This window comes from Carlito syrichta, unplaced genomic scaffold (genome assembly GCF_000164805.1).
Source record: "Carlito syrichta isolate Samal-C Ts95f unplaced genomic scaffold, Tarsius_syrichta-2.0.1 Scaffold305870, whole genome shotgun sequence".
NCBI lineage: Eukaryota > Metazoa > Chordata > Mammalia > Primates > Tarsiidae > Carlito > Carlito syrichta.
In genome coordinates this window covers 722,824-742,665 of record NW_007249966.1, presented here as the reverse complement: position 1 = coordinate 742,665, position 19,842 = coordinate 722,824, and the positions used below count along the sequence as shown (strand labels likewise).

The window sequence follows — 19,842 nt, the reverse complement described above, 5'->3', positions numbered from 1 at the left end:
CACTTCCATTTTCAAAAGTAATGCACAAAGAGGCAGATTAGAAGGTCTTCACTGGTGGCTGTAGCTTATTAAGCAGTAGAATCTTCTTAAGCGTAACCCTATTGAAATGTTCTCTTTATTTTGTTAGGAGGCACTCAAATGTGCCCTTTCTTAGGAGCCTGATAAGTATCTAGTCATATATCTCCTGATATCATGTTCATACTAAAAATATGTTATCTAAGGTGTTATAAATAGCATTGATATAGATCTTTAATGAAGTAACTTTTTCAAATATGTTGCATATATTTTTGTGTGTTTTTATTCTCCTACATTTTTCTCAATGAATATTGCCTATTGACTAAGTTAGATACTTCAGTTTAAATATCAAAAACAAACAAGCAGAAATCTCTCAAATCCTTAAAAGTTGTTTTACATGATAGATGATGGTATGAATATTTCAATCATTCTTATTTTCACTGAGACTTTACTTATCACATAAATCTTTTCACAATGACATGACTTTATACAGAATAGTCTTTCTCCTAAAATGTCCTTTTCTTTCTTTGTTTAGCTATAGGACTTCCACTTTCTTCCAGATCCAGAACAGTAATCTCTTCTGTGAGTGTCTCTGACTTTTCTAAACAGACTCATCCCAATTCATCTCAGCTGTACTTACCTAAAGCAGTAAACAGTACACTTGCCTCCAAAGTACTTACTGTGCTTTCCTTCTAATAACTTCCATGCATGTCTCCCTTAATAGTTTGTGAATTATATAAAGGCAGGGTCTAACATATTTTATGAAACCATCTTAACAATGGAGAGCATCTTTATTTACAACCAAAATGATCCACATCACATTCCACACTTAATCGATCTATGGTAAGAGTCAGATTGTCCCATGTGAACACATATACTTTTATCATAGAGATGTGCAATTACATCAAGAGGCCAAATCTATCCCTTATTGGTATCCCAGAAGAAGAAAGGGAAACAGAGAACACCTTGGAGCAAGTATTTCAGGAGATTATCCAAGAAAACTTATTCTATCTCACCAGAGAGGTGACCATTCAAACATAAGAAATACAGAGAACCTCTGCAAGACATCAAATGAGAAGACCAACCCCTAAACACATAGTAATTTGCCTATTCAAAGTAGGCACAAACTGAAAAATCCTAAAGGCAGCAAGAGAGAAAGGGGAAGACCAATCAGAATAGCAGCAGAACTCTCAGCAGAAACACTACAAGCTAGAAGGGACTGGCGTCCAAGTTTCAAAGTCCTCAAAGATAAACAATTTCAACCAAGAATTTTCCACCCAGCCAAGGTCAGCTTCATTAGTGATGGAGAATTAAAATCTTTCCCAGACATCCAGTCCCTAAGAGATTATGCAGCTTCCAGACCAGCTCTACAGGAGATGCTTTAAAAAGTATTAAGCACAGAAGAAAGAAAAAAAAAAAAAAGATGACCACACACTTCCCAAGAGAATAGGAGAACACAGAATCAACAGATAATACATCATGACTGCAAACATGAAAACACACACATACATCAACCCAAAAGTTAAAAGAAAACAAATTAAAAAAGAGAGAAAAAAACTTAATGAGAACCTCAGAATGGGGATAAACAATCACATTTAAATAATACACCATTGAAAAGACACAGAATGGCAAACCAGATTTTTAAAAAATGACACAATACTTTTCTGCATTCAGGAAACTCACTTAGCACAAGGGATGCGCACACACACTCAAAGTTAGAGGACGAAAAAGAAATTTTCACAAAAGAAAGCAGGAGTTGCAATCCTAATATCAGACCAAACAACTTTTAAGCTATCAAAAATGTAAAAAGTTATGGAAGGATACTGCATAATGATAAAAAATTCAGTCCATCAACAGGAAATATTCATTCTAAACATATATACACCCAACACAGGAGTACCAGCATTTATAAAGCAACTATTAAGTAAAGTAAAAAAAGATACTGATTCTAACATTGTAATAGCTAGGGACTTAAATACCCTATTAACAACCCTAGATAGATCATCAAGGCAAAAAAATCAACAAAGAGATTTGAAACCTCAACTTGACACTTGACTTTTTTTTTTTTTTTTTTTTGAGTTGGAGTCTCACTCCATTGCCCAGACTGGAGTGCAGTGGCACACTCCCAGTCACCGCAGCCTCAGACCTGCTGGGCTCTGGCGATCCCTCTGCCTCAGCCTTCCAAGTAGCTGGAACTACAGGCGTGTGCTACCACGTCTAGCTAGTTTTTGATTTATTGTAGAGACGAGGTCCGCCAAGTTGCCCAGGTGGGTCTTGAACCCGTGGGCTCAGGCAATCCACTCGCCTCAGCCTGCCAAAGTGCTGGGATTACAGGCTGAGCCAATGAGCACAACAACCACAGAATGTACATTCCACTCATTACCACATGGAATATACTCCAAGATTGAACACATCCTCAGCCATAAATCAAGCATAAACAAATTTCATATGATCAAAATACTGTCATGCATCTTCTCAGACCACAGTGAAATAAAAATAAATATTTCCACCAACAAAATTCCCCCCAAACCCACAAAGACATGAACACTAAACAGCATGATGCTGAATGACTACTGGGTCACCACAGAAATCAAAACAGAAATTAAACAAGACCTGGAAACAAATGAAAACAAAGACATATCTTACCACAGCCTCTGGAATGCCATGAAATCAATTCTAAGAGGAGAATTTATATCTCTAGGAACACACATCACGGAAATGGAAAGATTACAAGTTAACAGCCTAACAAATCACCTGAAGAAGCTGGAAAGACAAGACTAACAAAACCTTAATTTCAGCAGAAGAATCAGGATCACAAAAGTAAAAGCCCAAATATCAGGATCACAAAAGTAAAAGCCCAAATATTTTTGTCTTCTATGGAAGACAAAAATATCATAGGAAAAAAATCAACAAAACATAAAGATGTTTCTTTGAAAGAATAAACAAGATTGATGAACTCCTAGCTAGAATGAACAAGAAAAGGTCCAAATTAACACAATCAGAAATTCAAGTTCACAACTGACTCCAAAGAAATACAAAAGGTTATCAGAGATCATTATACACACCTGTATGGAAACAAACCTAACAACCTAAATGAAATGAGGACTTTCTGACATCACACAACCTCCCAAGATTGAAACAAGAAGACAATAAGATATTGAATAGAACAATAACAACTCAGGAAATTGACTATATCATAAGTAAACTACCTACAAAAAAAAAAAAGTCCTGGACCAGAAGGATTTCCAGGAGAATTCTACAAAATGTATAAGGAGGAGCTGATACCAATCCTATTGAAAGTACTACAGGCAATTGAGAAAGAAAGTATTCTTCCCAAGTCATTTTATGAAGCTAACATCACACTGATATCCAAACCAGGTAAAGAGTCAACCAAAAAAAGAGAACTACAGGTCAATATCCCTAATGAACATAGACGCAAAAATTCTCAACAAGATTCTAGCAAATCGGTTCCAACAACACATCTCAAAAATCATCCACCATGACCAAATAGGTTTCATCTCCAGGATGCAGGGATGAGTCAACATCCACAGGACCATAAATGTAATTAAATACATCAACAGATGTTAAAACAAGAACCACATGATTATATCATTCAATGCAGAAAAAGTTTTTCTTAAAATCCAGCATCCCTCCTTGATAAAAACCCTCAAACACCTAGGCATAAATGGAACATATCTCAAAATAGTAAGTGCCATCTATGATAAACCCGTGGTCAGCATATGCCTAAATGGACAGAGACTGGAAGCATTTCCCCCCAAAACTGGAACAAGAGAAGGCTGCCCACTCTCACCCCTCCTATTCAACATTATGTTAGAAGTTCTAGCTAGTACAATTAGACAAGAGAAGGAAATCAGGGGTATCCAAACAGGAAAAGAGGAAGTTAAGTTATCCCTCTTTGCTGATGATATGATCTTATACCTTGAAAATTCAAGAGAATCTGTCAAAAATCTCCTTGCACTGATAAAGAACATTGGCAAAGTCTCAGGGTACAAAATAAACATGGAAAAGAGAGTTGCATTCTTATACACCAACTACAAACAGGCAGAAAACCAAATAAAAAACACAATCCCATTCACAACAGCCACAAAGAATAAATAAATAAATAAATACCTCAGCATCTTCCTAACCAGGGAAGTGAAATATCTTGACAATGAAACTACAAGACACTACTCAAAGAAATCCAAGAAGACACAACCAAATGGAAAAATATTCCATGCTAATGTATAGGAAGAATCAACATTGTTAAGATGTCCATCTTAACAAAGACATTCTACAGATTCAAAACAATACCCATTATATTACCAACATCATTCCTTTGAGACTTGGAAATGACAATACAGAAATTCATATGGAAACATAAATGACCATGAATAGTCAAAGAAACAAAGCAGGAAGTATCACACTTCCAGACTTTAAACTTTATTATATGGCTACAATAGTAAAAACAGCCTGGTATTGGAACAAGAGCCATATAGACCAATGGAACAGGGTAGAGATTCCAGAAGTAAAACCTCAACCAAATCATCTTCAACAAAGCCTCCACCACCAACCACTGCAGAGAGGATAACCTATTCAGTAAATGGTGCTTGGAAAACTGGCTGGCCACACACAGAAGATTAAAACAGATACCTTACATATCACCATACACAAAAATCAACTCTAAATGGATCAAAGATCTAAATATAAAATCTCAAACTATAAGAATCTTAGAAAATGCAGGAGACACCTATATGAAAATTGGAGTAGGCAACCAATTTCTGATCAAACCCCTAGATGACCATGCCATAAGAGATAAGATAGACAAGTGGGACCTCATTAAACTGAAAAGCTTCTGTGAAATAAAAGAAACCATCAAGAGAGTAGGGAGACAGCCCACAGAATGGGAAAAAATATTTGCCAGTTGTATATCAGACAAAGGCCTATCATCCAGTATCTACAAGGAACTCAAACTTGCTGAAAGGAAAAAAAAAAAAAAAACAGGTCCATTAAAAAGTGAACAAAAGACATGAATAGACATTTCTCAGAATAAGATATATGGGCAGCCAAAAGTCATATGAAAACGTGCTCAACCTCACTAATCATCAGAGAAAAGCAAATCAAAACCACATTGAATGGTGTTGGTTAACCCCAGTAAGAATGGCCATCATTAATAAAACAAAAAACAACAGATGCTGGCAAGGATGCAGAGAAAAGGGAATGCTTCTACACTGTTTGTGCTAATGCAAACTAGTTACCCTTTTTACTATTATGATTTTTGTTGTGAAATTTAATATGAGAAAGACACATGTTTCTGTAATGAACTTATAAATATGTGTTTCTATTTTGAAAAGTAGTGTATTTATGTGTGCAAGTGTCAGCTGGAAAAATGTATAAAACAGTTTTTAAAGTATTATAGATTTTACTTAATGATGGAGACTTAATGACTACTTATAATATGAGGAAACTTATTTCAATTATGAGTGACAAACTCTGGGCCTATGTGAGCCCAATTCTTTTACAGCTCTTCATGTTAACTAAACTATTTGAAGGCGAGCCCAGCAGCTGTTGTGTGAATCTGCTGAAACATTAGGGGGAAAAAAAATCCTCCAAGTAAATTTAGCTTAAAATTCTGTAGGATTCTTAGGGGTTGCAAATAGATACAATAAATCATAGTTATAAGAAACAGCATAATAAAGTACCCTTATAAATATCATCAGATTATACTATGCAACAACTTCAGAGGTGCTGGAAATATTAAAAATGAAATTATAAAGGCATGTCTTTATTTTTGATAAGTCTAATGTTAGTTTCATAGCACTCAAATGAAATATATTTTTGAAAATTATCACGCCACTAATTTCATGAGAATCTTTGTCAATTTCCTCACCCTAACATTGAAGGAAACAACAATTTAACTATGGGGATGTTTGCTTAAACCCAATGGAGTATGGAGAATCAAAGAATAAGGAAGACAGGATGAAGCAGGATTGAAACAATGCTAGCATGCTAAGGTTTTATGCTGGCAAATTAATACATTTTACAATAATTAATAAAATTGAAGTCAGGAAAATCAGAATTCTGGGGTAAAATACATATTTGCCTTCATGTCTGATCAAGATTGTCAAAACTTCTGTGATAATAAGAATGAGCCCAGACACTTAACCCTAATAATTTCCAGTCCCTTTCCTTGAAAAAGCTTATTCATTTGGTTTGGGCTGGCTCCCAAGAATTTGATTGGAACAAGTAACCCAGATATTTCTTATCATTAGAAAATTTCAAGAAACATGGTGACACAGGCCACAGTTCAAAATGGGATTTAGTGGATGCCCATCATCTATTTTTCTAAGGCCAATTTAGTTACAGTATAGCACTCAACGACTGTCCCAAGCATAACGTTTTTGGACTTTAAAAATTGAAAGTGGTTGTTTATTTTCAGGTGTGAGTTTTCCCATATATCAGTGCTCCATGAAGCTCTCAGATTGTGGTCCCACTTCTAACCATAATCCATAAAACTAGTTAAAATATCTTGCATAACTAGATTTAGATGAAGTGATACATAGTAGGTAGATATATGGAATGATAGATAATAGATCACCAAGAGAAACTGAGGACTCCACATTTAGCTGTCAGGAAAGACCTATAATAAATGTTGTTAGGGAGTTGCAAGTGTCAAGGTGATCAAGAAAGTAATAATGAGGGCTTTATTCACTTACTCTGATAGTCCAAGGAAGAGGCCAAAAGGAGAAAGCAGACAAATGGCTTCCCCGGTGTTATTATTTCCACATGGAACAACACCAGGAGAGGGTCAGATGTATAAGCACAGTTGGGGGAAGAAGGAGCAGGACGATTTCACTACCCACAAAGCCCTGAATAAAAGCCTCCTGCCATTTTATGAACTCTGACAAGGGGAAGAGCATCTCCCTATAATTAGGTACCTAATCAGTATTTCAGCCAAGTCTCCCTCTCCCTACCCAATAAGGTCTCAGAATGGAGGCATATAGGTTAGTAATACAGATAAGATAAGGATTAGTGGTCTGCAGAAGGTGGGGAAATTGGCTCAGGGCTGAGCCTCTGATTGCAACTTCCTCCAGAGACTGCAATGCATGGACTGTGCACCAAGTGGGGTGGAAAGGGCAGCTCACTGCCATGAGGCAGCCAGTAAAGCCTTTGTCATTGCCCACACTTGGATCTGAAAGATCACACATAAGATTTTGGCCTGGAGCCTGACTCTCCAAATGCCAATATAAATAATGGGTATTTTCCTGACATTGAGATGCTCTCTTCTACAGAATAAATCTATCTGATCTCGTCTATGAAGAAAAATATTCAAAATGGAGATAAATGATTTAATGAGACATATGAATCACTTTATAGATTTGTAATTAATATTAAGCTAAACGGATCATTGCCATATTTGCAAGTAATATTCAGTTTTAAATACTAATTTGCATTCACTTATCTAAATACTAAAGGAATAATGATTTCACACAAGTATAGTCAACTATCTTCAACAAAAGTACAAAAGTAATTCAATGAAAAAAAGATAGTCTGTTCAGTAACTGTTTAATTGCTGCCACAATTAAAAAAAAAAATCTAGCCACAAAATTTGCTAAAAGTAGATCATGGGCTGGCATAACAAAATACCTCAGACTGGGTATTTATTTTTACATAGTTCTGGAGGCTGAAATTTCAAGATCAAGGTGTCAGCAGGTTTGGTTTCTCCTGAGGCCTCTCTCTTGGCTCACAGGTGTCTGCCTTCTTGCTCTCTCCTCACATGGTCCTTTCTCAATGTACATACATATTCCTGGAGTCTGTCTTTTTTCTTATAAGAATATATGCCACATTGGATTAGGACTTCACCCTAATGTCTAACCAATACCTGTCAATGCCAATCACTGGAGAAGACAGGAGCAATGAGAGTCAGTCATTGCTGCTGGAAATACAAAATAGTACAGCCACTTTGAAGGCCATTTGGAAGTTTCTTTCGTTTTGTTTGTTTACAAAGCTAAACATAATCATTCCATATGTCCTGCACTGCTAGTTATTTACCCAGTTGATTTGAAAACTTACATCCACACAAAAACTTGCACACAAATGTTTACAGCAGCTTTACTCATAATTTCCAAAAACAAAATGCAACCAAGATATCCTTCAACAGGTATAAGGATAAACAAATTGTAATATATCCAAACAATTGAATACTATCTGATGATAAAAAGAAATGCACTATCAAGCCTCAAAAAGACTTAGATGAGTCTTATATACACATTATTAAGTGAAAGAAGTCAGTCTACACAGATTGCATACTTACCAACTGTAGGGTATTCAGCAAAAGACAAAACTATAAAGACAGTTAATAGATTCATAAGAATTGGGTTGGATTAAGAGCAGGGAGGATTGAATACATAGAAAGCAGAGGATTTATTTAAGGCAGTACGACTATTCTTATGATCCTATTATGGTGAACACATGATGCTATGCATTTGCCAAAACCCATAGACCTTTATAGCCTGAAGATTGAGTTGCGATGTATGAAAATTTTTAGAAAATACTGTAGAAGAAAGGGATCTCAGGATAAAATGCAGGACACAACAAAATAATATCACTGCATTATAAGCATATAAAACAACTTCTCTGAAGGAGATGGGGGAAAGATCCTGACCCAATTAACTAGAAACAAATTGAGTCTTCAAGACCAATGACAAAAGAACCTCTACAAAAGCATTGCACTCTAGCTAATTGTTTCCCACAAAGATACAGGTTATCCATTCTGCAACATGTCTAGATACTTGAACAGATATGTCACCAGAGAAGATAATATGGAAGGCAGCTAAACACTTGAAACAATGTTCACCATCACTACCTGTGAGGGAAATGAACCATATCACACACACTAGAATGGCTACATAAAAGGTATTCACCACATCAAGGGCTAGTGAGGCTACAGAACAACTGGAACTCTCAGATATTGCAGGTGGAAATGCAAAACAGTCCAGCCACTCCAGAAAATTATTTGACTGGTTTTTTATAGAGTTAAATATAGACTTACCATATGACCCAGCATTCCTACTCCTAGACATTTACTCTAGAAGAATGAAACATTATATTTCCGACAAAAATCTATATGCAAATGCTTACAGCAACTCTGTTCAAATTGCCAAATACTGGAAACAGTTCAAACATCCTTCAGTGGGGCAATGGATAAATTGTAATCCATCCATACATGAAATATTATTCAGCAATAAAAAGGATGAAAATGAGCTGAGCTCAGTGGCTCAGCCTGTAATCCCGCACCTTTGGGAGGCTGAGGTGAGTGGATTGCCTGAGCCCACGGGTTCGAGACCTGCCTGGGCAGCGAGACCTCATCTCTACAATAAATCAAAAAAATTAGCTGGGTGTGGTAGTGTGCACCTGTAGTTCCAGCTACTTGGAAGGCTGAGGTGGAAGGATTGCCAGAGCCCAGCAGGTCGAGGCTGCGGTGGCCGAGAGCGGCCACTGCACTCCAGTCTAGGCGACAGAGTGAGACTCCAACTCAAAAAAAAAAAAAAAGGGATGAAAATGCTTTTTTATTTAATTTTAATTAGTGTAAATTTAAAAATGGATATTTGATTTAGTTTTTGAGTCATTTTAAGGTATGTTTGGAATAACTTGGATATGTCAGTTTTCTTTTTCAACTGTAAATCTTATAAAATCTAAACACAGATTAGGTATATCTGATAAAATGTAACTTTTGAATTGAGATATGCTGTAAGTGTAAAATTTTACACTGGATTTTGAACTTTCAGTATAAAGCAAGAATAAAAAATATCTTTTTTTATCATTTTAATGTGCATTACATTTTTGAAATGACAATGTTTTAGATTTATTTAGTTAAATAAAAATATTATTGAAATTAAAAAATATGTCATGAAGAGCAGTTAAGTTATTGTGTAGGAGATAAAAAGATGCAAGGAAGAATGAAGTGATAGTGAAAATCACAGAATGCTAAAGAGCTTTGGGAAATACACAAGAAAAGGATTTAAATGTGAGGATGATTCTGATTACTCAATCATCACAGTGAATTTGGTGATGAACTGATTGAGCTCTGAGGCTCCACTCACCAAGTATTAAACTAATTTTTCTTTTAACAAATTGGCTTATGGAGATCATTGAGATTAGCATCTTTTTAAAACTAATGAAGAGAGGATTTAAATGCTCCTGTGTGCTCCTTCAATAATTCCAAGATCCTTTCAGAAGGAAAAGTTGGATCAGATAAGAGAGGGTCAATTAACATTTTAAAGACATAAAACCAATTTTTAAGGTGAAGACTTTGTTTTACATTGGCAGATCAAATATTCCAATTTATGAAAAAAGAATTTAGGTTACTACAAGTAAAGACTTAATACCATATTTTTATTTTCATCATATGGGTGCATCCCTTTATCTCTTTATTTTCCTAGATGAAGCATTTGTGCTATTTGGTGGGAGACTATGAAATATTGCAATCCTGAAATCTTTTATTGTGTATTGCTTAATGGCATTCTAATAACTTTTATTTAATTATTTATTGGCAACAGAGTCTCACTTTGTCACCCAGGCTGGAATTTAGAGATGTGATCATAGCTCACTGTAACATCAAACTCCTAGGCTCAAACAATTCTCCCACCTTTGCCTTCTGAGTAACTAGGACTATAGGCATGGATAACCACATCCAGTTATTTTTAAAATTTTTTGTAGAAACAGGATCTCTCTTTGTTGCCTAGGCTGGTCTTGAGCTGCTGGCCTCCAGTGATCCTTTTGCCTCAGCCTCCCAAATTACTAGGATTACAGGCATGGGCCACTATGCCCAGCCATAATTCATTTATTATAGGCATTCTTTCCAGGATACAAAGTGTATCTGACGAGATTCCATGTTCAAATCAAATATAAAATGTGTGGATTTTTTTGTCTCTTTCCACTTTTTCTGTAGCAATAATAGTTCTTTCAGAAATTTTTTTAAATCCATGATTAAATCTCTCCTACTTTTTTTTTTTTTGAACACTTGGGTTCTGTTAAAGACAGTCTCATTCTCATGATTATACACACACTACACACACACACACACACACACACACACACACACACACACACACACAATGTACTAGTTGTTTTTATTTTCCCCTATAGAAAATAGGCAACAAAGAGGCAGACTCCAAGGATAACATGGCCAAAATATACCATTGTCTCCCTTCTTTCCCTTCTCTTCCTTTCTCTTTCTTTCTCTCTCTCTCTCTCTCTCTCTCTCTCTCTCTCTCTCTCTCTCCTTATTTCTCAGTAATAGTTTTCATTTGATTTTATAAGAACACCAGCCAGTGTCCATGCTGATTGGATAGCTATACTTTCTCATTGATTGGAACTCATAACATACCAAATGTTACTTTAAATTTTTTACTTCTCCTGGCTCTGTCAGGGCAACTGCCACTGTGTGCTGGAACCATGTGTGGATTAGCACCGAGACTGGAATCCTGAAAGGGACGAACCTTTAGTGAAAACAGGCCTCAAACTTCACAGCATCAGGGCAGCCACCACACAAGGCGGTGGTGAACACCCTATGCCGGGGCGTGGGCCACAAGACCCAGATCCTGGTGGGCTGTTCAGACAGGACAGTGAAGCACAGCACCAAGGAGGGTATATTCCAGAGTCAGAAGCACGGCCTGGTCAGGGAGGGCACATTCTGGGGCTTTGCCCAGGCCAATGGCATCCTCATCACATGTGTGGATTCTGGGATTCTCAGAGTCTGGAGTGACAATGACAGGGGAAAAATCCTCTGACTCACTCCTGAAATTGAGAGTGGTCCCTGGGGTGTATAGGATGCATCAAGACCAAAAACACCTTTGTTGTGGTTGCCACGGGTGGGAAGAAGAGAGCCTTTAAGGTATGGGACCTGCAGGGGTCTGAGGAACCTGTTTTCAGGGCTAAGATCATGTGGAATGAGTGACTGGACCTGCGGGTTCTCATCTGGTACCAGGATATACAGTTCCGCTCTGGGTTGCAGAAGCTTGTCATCACCTGCACAGGGTACCACCATGTCCGTGTCTATGATCCAGCCTCTCCCCAGTGCCGGCCAGTCCTAGAAAGCACCTGTGGTGAGTACCCACTAACAGCCATGGTCTTCACTCCTGGGGGCAATTCAGTGATTGTGGGGAATATTCATGGACAGCTGGCAAAACTAACTTTTGGCAAGGGAACATACTGGGCTGTCTGAAGGGGTTAGTAGGTAGAGTCTGTGGATTGCAATGCCACACTTCAAAGCCTCTACCATCCACTTGTGGCTTGGACAGAGTCTTGGGGACACACAGGATCCCAAATCCACGTGGCTGGGAGCATAGGGTTTATCTCAAGTCTCACTAAACTGAACTGCCTTCTCCTGTCAGGCAGGGATAACTGGAAGGAGAGCTCCAAGAGCCTTAGGAGCCCAACAAGGTGTCCCTAGAAGACACAGAGGCAGATGAACTTTGGGCACCTTTGTAGGCAGCTGCTAAGGGGAAGTTCCCTAATTTGGAGCAGACCCAAGGAGCTCCCCAGGTCAGATGAAGAAAATAAAAAAGTGGCTGGTGTCCTTCAGCCCCTGAAGCCCTTGTGCCCACTTCGCAAATAAACAGCTGAACACTCCTCCCACCAATTTATTTTTACTGTTATTCATTGTTAATTCAATGAATATTCATTGAGCCTCTACTCTGGACACTGAGGATAAAATGGTATGTAAAAATCAATCCTGTCTTTACTTTCATAAAGCTTATAGTCTAGTAAGATTTTGTTCACATATTTGACTATGGTTTTATTCTAAAAATATGCTTTGGGTAATTATACATGTATTGATCTTATGCCTGTAATTAAATTTCAAGCACTTATAGCATAGTTTCTATTTTTGCATCAGATATAATGCCCAGAATATGGCTTGCAAAAACTGGAAAAACCATTAGAGAACCATTGAAAGAAAGAAAGAAAGAAAGAAAGAAAGAAAGAAAGAAAGAAAGAAAGAAAGAAAGAAAGAAAGAAAAAGTTGAACTACAAAATAAGAAATTGGCCGGCAGAAGACTGAAGGGTCAACACAGAAAGCTATTTTCAGTAGTTATTGATTTGATAAACTTGAAGAAATCTCTGTTCAAAATCTCATGAGAGTCTTTGCCAAACAATTTCCCTCATTTGCTAGTTTACATTTTTCATGTCATCAATAGTTTATTTAGTAACAGATTTCAGAGGCAGATTTTCAATGAATCTCCCTATTCTTACACATAGAAAAATGAACCAGAAGACAGTTTGATTTGCTCAAGAACATATCAGCTGAATATAGACAAGCAGCAGAAGCAAGACTATACTTACACTGTAACTTTTTTTGTATAGGACAGTGAACAGAGGTATAACTTACACTGATGAAAATAAAAGAACACATGAATCAAAACATAGAGTCATGAAACAAAATAGAATCCAGAAACAGATACACACATATAAAGTTATCTGATTGAAGTATAACACTCTAAGTTATAAACATCATGGTTTTAGTCAGCTTAGGACTTCCAGGCCAGGCAAGATGGCATAGACTTCATTTCTCTCTGCTCCTCCAGATTAATACAACTACAAACCCTGGAAATAATACAGTAGACAACCAAAGGCAGTATTCTGAAAGGTAGTAAGAGGAAAGACACCTGATTTGAGGGCCCAGAACTGGAGGAACAACACAGCTGTGGAACATTGTATGTCCTCTGACCCCTACCCCCACAGAAGAAGAGCAGCCCAGGCCCTGTGTTTTCTTTTCTTTCTTTCTCTCTCTTTTTTTTTTTTTTTTGAAGTGGAGTCTCACTCCATCGCCCAGACTGGAGTGCAGTGGCCGCTCCCGGCCACCGCAGCCTCGACCTGCTGGGCTCCGGCAATCCTTCCACCTCAGCCTTCCAAGTAGCCGGAACTACAGGCATGCGCTACCACGCCCGGCTGATTTTTTGATTTATTGTAGAGATGAGGTCTCGCTGCCCAGGCAGGTCTCAAACCCGCAGGCTCAGGCCCCTGTGTTTTTTGATACAAAACCTAGCAATGGAAGAGACAGCTCAGGTAGTTTCATTCCTCTTCCAAATCAAATGCGAGTTCCTCCAACAAAACCAGGCTAAACTAGGCGAGTCCAGTAAGTACCAAAGGCAAACAGTTTATTGGAAGCCTGGTTATGTAAGTGACCTGAGGGGCCAGACATGCTGTCTCTCACTGGGAGATTCTGGGTCAATATGATGTCACTTGTAAAAGGAACCCCATTTGACTCCCATCTGAGACAAGTGATATCAAGGTGAATCTTGTATTAAAACTATCTGACCAAGGATTTAAAACAACCATCACAAAACCTCAATCCAATTAGAAAAAAGAGTAAAAATAGAACAAAATGGAAATTATAGAACTTAAAAATATAACAGAAATAACCATAGGTTGATAGTAGTAGAGTGTTGGTGACAAAGGACAGAACCAGTAAGGTTGAGGGCAGATGACTAGAATGTACTGGATAAGAATAACAATGAAGAAATAGACTGAAAAACCAACCAAGCAAACAGAACCTTACAACATGTAGGACAATAACAAAAATTTCCCATATTTGAGAGTGGGACTAAAAGAGTATTTGAAAATAAAGTGACTGAAAATTTCCCAAATTTGGTAAAATATATAAGCCTACAGATTCAAGAAGCTTAACAAGCCTCAATCAGGATAAGCCCAAAGATACATTATTAAATATCAGAAACTACAAATCAAAAGTCTTGATAGCAGCCAGATAAAAATGATGCACCATCTATAGGGGAAGATCAACTCCAAAGACAGTGAATTTTTTTTTTTCATCTGAAACCATGGAAGCCAGAAGGAACTGGCATACTTTTCAAGTTCTGGAGAAAAGAACCATAAACCCCCAAAAGTCATTTAAATTATCTTTCAGGAATGTAGGCAAAATAATGACATTCACAGCAGAGGATAAGCTAAAAGAACTTTTGCTAGTAGACCTATGCTTAAAGACTGGCTCTAATGAAGTTTTTCAAATGGAAAGGAAATAATTTTTTAAAAAAGAAATCTGGAAAAATGGGAAAGAAGAATAATAAAAAGAGCAGAAATATGGGTACATAATATATACTATCCTTATTAAGAGTTTTAAAATCATATGTAGTGGTTGAAACAAAAACTATAACAATATCTGATACTCAAGACAATAATATTTAAACATGAGGAAGGAAAGCAGAAGTAAGGTTTCCAAGCAACTAAAGTGGTAAAATGTTCATACTGACTGACTGTGATGTCACGTATGTCTGTTGTAATGCTCAGAGCAATTACTAACAAAACTATATAAAGAAGTGCTCTGACAAACATAAATTAAGGTAAAATTCTAAAAAATGTTCAAGTAATTCACAAAGTAGCAAGAAAAGAGAAATAAAGAAATTAGAACCAGAGTGATTAAATAGAAAATAATTAATAAAATTGCAGACTTGAGCTCTAACATATTAATAATTACCTTAAATGCAAATGATCTAAACACACCAATCAAAAGAGAGATTGGCAAGATATATAATAAAACATGGCCCAAGGATACGCTTTTTACAAGAAACTCACCTTAAGCTCAATGACATAAGTACAGCTTGAAAGTAATGGGGTGGAAAGAATATACCATGCAAATATTAATTGGAAAAAAAAGGAGGAGTGTCTGTATTAATGACATAAAGTAGAAATTAAGGCAAAGAAAATTGCCAAAGTCAAAGAAAAAATATCACGTAATGACAAAAATGTAAATCCACTATGAACACATAAGGATCCTAAATATGTACACATCAAACAATAGAGCCTCACAATACATGAAACAAAGCTGACAATGCAGGAAAGATAAATAGAAGAAAAATCATGATTACAATTGGGAACCAATAGTTCATCTATGCAACTGCTAGAACTACAAGACAGAATACAGGCATGAATATAAGAGATCTTAACAACATAATCAATCAATAAAATTGAATTCATATTTATAGAAGAACATTCAATCCAACAAACTCAGAATACACAATTTTTCAAGTGTCCATTCACCAAGACAGATCATAACTTGGGCAATAAAACATATCTCAACCAATTCAAAAGTCTGAAATCAAACAGTGTTCTCTGATGCTAGGGATCCTAATGAAATCAATGAGAGAAAGACAACAGGAAGATCTCTGAGCATATTGAAATTAAACAACATGCTTATAAATAATCCATAGGTCAAAGCAGAAATCTTGAAGCAAATAAAATATGTAGAACTGATTGAAAATAAAAATACAATGTATCAAAATATTTAGGATGTTTCTAAAGCAGTCCTGAGAGAAAAAATTTTAGCACAAAATTCATATATTTAATACGAGAAAAGCCTCAAATCAATCACCTAAATTTGTACCTCAAGAAACTAAAAAAACAAAGCACAAACTAAACCCAAAACAAGTGCAAGGAAGGGATAATAAACACAAGAGCAGCAATTGCTGATATTACAAATGGAAAACAAAAGGCAAAAATCCATTTTTTAAAACATTCTCTTAAAAAATAAACAAGATTTATAAACCTTATGAAAGATTTGCAAAAATAAAGAAAGATAACACAAATCACCAATACCAGGAATAAAACAGGGACTATCAATACAGATCCTAAAATTATTATAAGAAAAATAAGGGAATACCACAAACAACTTTACACTTCTAAATCTGAAAATTTAAGAGAAAAGTACCATGCCTCAAAAACTGCAAATCACCTGTGGTAGTCCTAAAACTAAGGTCTAATATATGCTGTCTTCACATCTAGATGGCCTTGAATTGGCCTAACTGCAAGTTTTCCTTGAACTCAGATCCTGCGGTTAAGGTCTTCTAACCAAACCATCCTCTTTGTTAAGAGAACCTGTTTATCCCCGAGTTACAGGTTTAGGTTTCCTGCTAATTCACAGATTAGTCAAATGAATAATGAAGAGCCAATCATATACACCTGTAGGAACTGAGAAATGCCTCATCCTCTTAACCACAAAGTCTGCTTTTCACAGCCCCTGATTGTGTTCCTGTGAGCAATCCTCTGTGTGGCATGTGATATCCCTATCCTGTAGGCAGTGAGTATATATGACTAATTAATTGTTGTCAATCTCATCTGTCCATTGTTGGGTGTTGTGTGGTTGACCATCCCCATAACCCTAGGGTAGGAACCCTTCTTTCTTCCATGGGATAAATGAGAAGTGATGAAAGCATTGCCAAATCTCAACCAAGATAAAATAGACAATCTAAATATTCTACAACTATTTAAAAAATTGAAAATAATAATTTGAAAGCTCCTCTAAAATAAATCCACAGTCTCAGGTGGCTTCTCAGGTGGCTTCACTGGAGAATTCTACCAAATACTTAATGAAGAATTAACATCAACTTTATACATTCTCTTCCAAAAAACAGAAGGGGAAAAAGTGCTTCCAAATTTATTTTATGAGGTTGGTAATACCCTGATACCAAAACCAGACAAAGACATCACTTACAAGGAAAACTACAGACAACTTTTTTTAACTTAGGCACAAAATCTTCAACAAAATTTTAGCAAACCAAACCCAACAGTGTATTGAAAGAATTGTACACCATAAGCAACTGGAATTTTTCCACCTGTGCAAGAGTGGCTCAGTTTTGAAAATCAGCCAATGTAATACACTATATCAACAGGTTAAACAAACAAAAAAAAGTATGTTTCTGTCAGTTGATATAGAAAGCATTTGACCAAAGCCAAAACTCTCAACAAACTAGGTATAGAGAGTGACTACCTCCACTTGATAAAGGACATCTCCATAAAAACTTACAGCTAACATCAGATTTAGTGGTAAAAGACAGATTGACTTTCTCTTAAAAACAGGAGCATGAAAAAAATATTTGCTATCACCATAGCTATTCACCATAGTGCTATGAGTTTTAGATAGTGCAATAAAAAAAGAAAGAGAAATAAATGGTGTATCAATTAGAAAAAAAGAAAGTTGTCCCTATTTGAAGATGACATAATTGGCTACACAGAAAAATTCCAAGAAATCTACAAATAAAGACATAGAACTAATAAATGAATTCAGTATGTTGCAGGATACAAGATCAACACACAGACATTAATCACTTTTCAATATCCTCCTATAGAAACTAAGTAGAACCAACCAACATGTAGAAACTAAAATGAAAAGCATAATATTACAATCACTCCAGAGAAAATCAAATACTTATGTAAACACTCAAGAAAACATGTAGATAATCTGTATGCTGAAAATGACAAAATCCTGAAGAAAATAATAAAAGAAGACCTAAATAAATGCAGACACATCCCATGTTCATGGATTGGAAGACTCCATGTAGTAAAGATGCTCATTCTCCTCAAAATTAATCTATAGATTTAATACAATTTATATCAAAATATGAGTGTAATTTTTTTTAGACGTAGACAAGTTATTCTAAAATTTAGTCATATATGGTGGTGTGGTCCTGTAATCCCAGGTACTCAGGAGCTTGATGGGGGAGATTCCTTTGAGCCGAGAAGTTTGAGACCAGTTTGGGCAACATAGTAAGATCCCATTTTAGAAAGAAAGAAAGGAAAAATAAAATTTACATGGCAAGACATAGACTCAACAATAGCTAAGACAATTTTGAAAAAGAAGAATAAACGTGTAAAATCACTATCCCCAATATAAAGTTTTGCTATATCTATAGCAGTCAAGACTGTAGTACTGTTGAAGGCATAGACATATAAGTCAAGTGGAACAGAAAGGAGAATCTGGAATTAACCCCTCAAAGACGTGAGCAATTGAATTTTGACATAAGTGCAAAACAGTTCAATGGAGATGCTAAAGTAATTAAATATTCATAAACAAAAAAAGAAAAAGAAAAGAAAAAGAACCTTGACCTACACGACACTTTATACATGAATCAAATAAAAATAGGTCACAGACTTAAATATAAAATACAAAAAAAATTTTATCTTAGAAAAAAAACAGAGAAAATCTTCAGACTCTGGAGCAAGACAGAGTACACAGAGAAAAGAAAACATGATCACATGATCAACTGGACTTTATAAAAATATAGAGCTTTTGTTTGGTTAAAGAGTTTGTTAGGAGGATGAACAGACAAACTACAGAGTGAAAGAAACTATCTGCAACCATATATCCATATAAAGACTGGTATGTAGAATATAAAAAGGATTCTCAATTTCAGTAGCAAAAAAACAGACAATCCAAATAAGAAATAGACAAAAGCCGTGAAGACACAGATCTCCTCCAAATTATATACAGATGGCAAATAAAATATTCAACCTCCCTTGGGAGACCAAAGTAGGAAGATAGATTGCAGGAAGCCAGGAGTTTCAGACCAACCTGGGCAACTCTCTCTCTCTCTCCAAATATATATATATATTATTTATTATTTTTTTAAATTAACCAGGCATGGTGGGATGTGCTTGCAGTCCTAGCTACTCATGGGGCTGAGGCAGGAGTCTTGTTTGAGCCCAGGAGTTCGAGGCCGCAGCAAACTATAATCATATCACTGCACTCCAGCCTAGGCAACAGAATGAGACCCTCTCTCTGAAATAAATAAATAATACAAAAAAATTCAAAATATTCAGCCTTATCAGCAACCAAAGAATTGCAAATTAAAACCACAATAAAATAAACCTACCTATCAGAATGGGTAAAATAAAAAATGCTGATAGCATCAAATGCTGTTGATGAAGGGGAACTGGATCCCTCATACATTGCTTGCCAGAATATAAGAAGGGTTCAGTCATTCTGGAAAATAGTTTAGCAATTATGACATGACCCAGAAATTGCACTCCTGGGCATCC

At 36.3% G+C, this 19,842-nt stretch overlaps 1 pseudogene; it reads left to right on the top strand.

Moving 5' to 3' along the window:
• The first annotated feature begins 793 nt into the window (after positions 1-793).
• On the top strand, positions 794-12,576 carry LOC103265156 (annotated as a pseudogene).
• Positions 12,577-19,842: the final 7,266 nt, after the last annotated feature.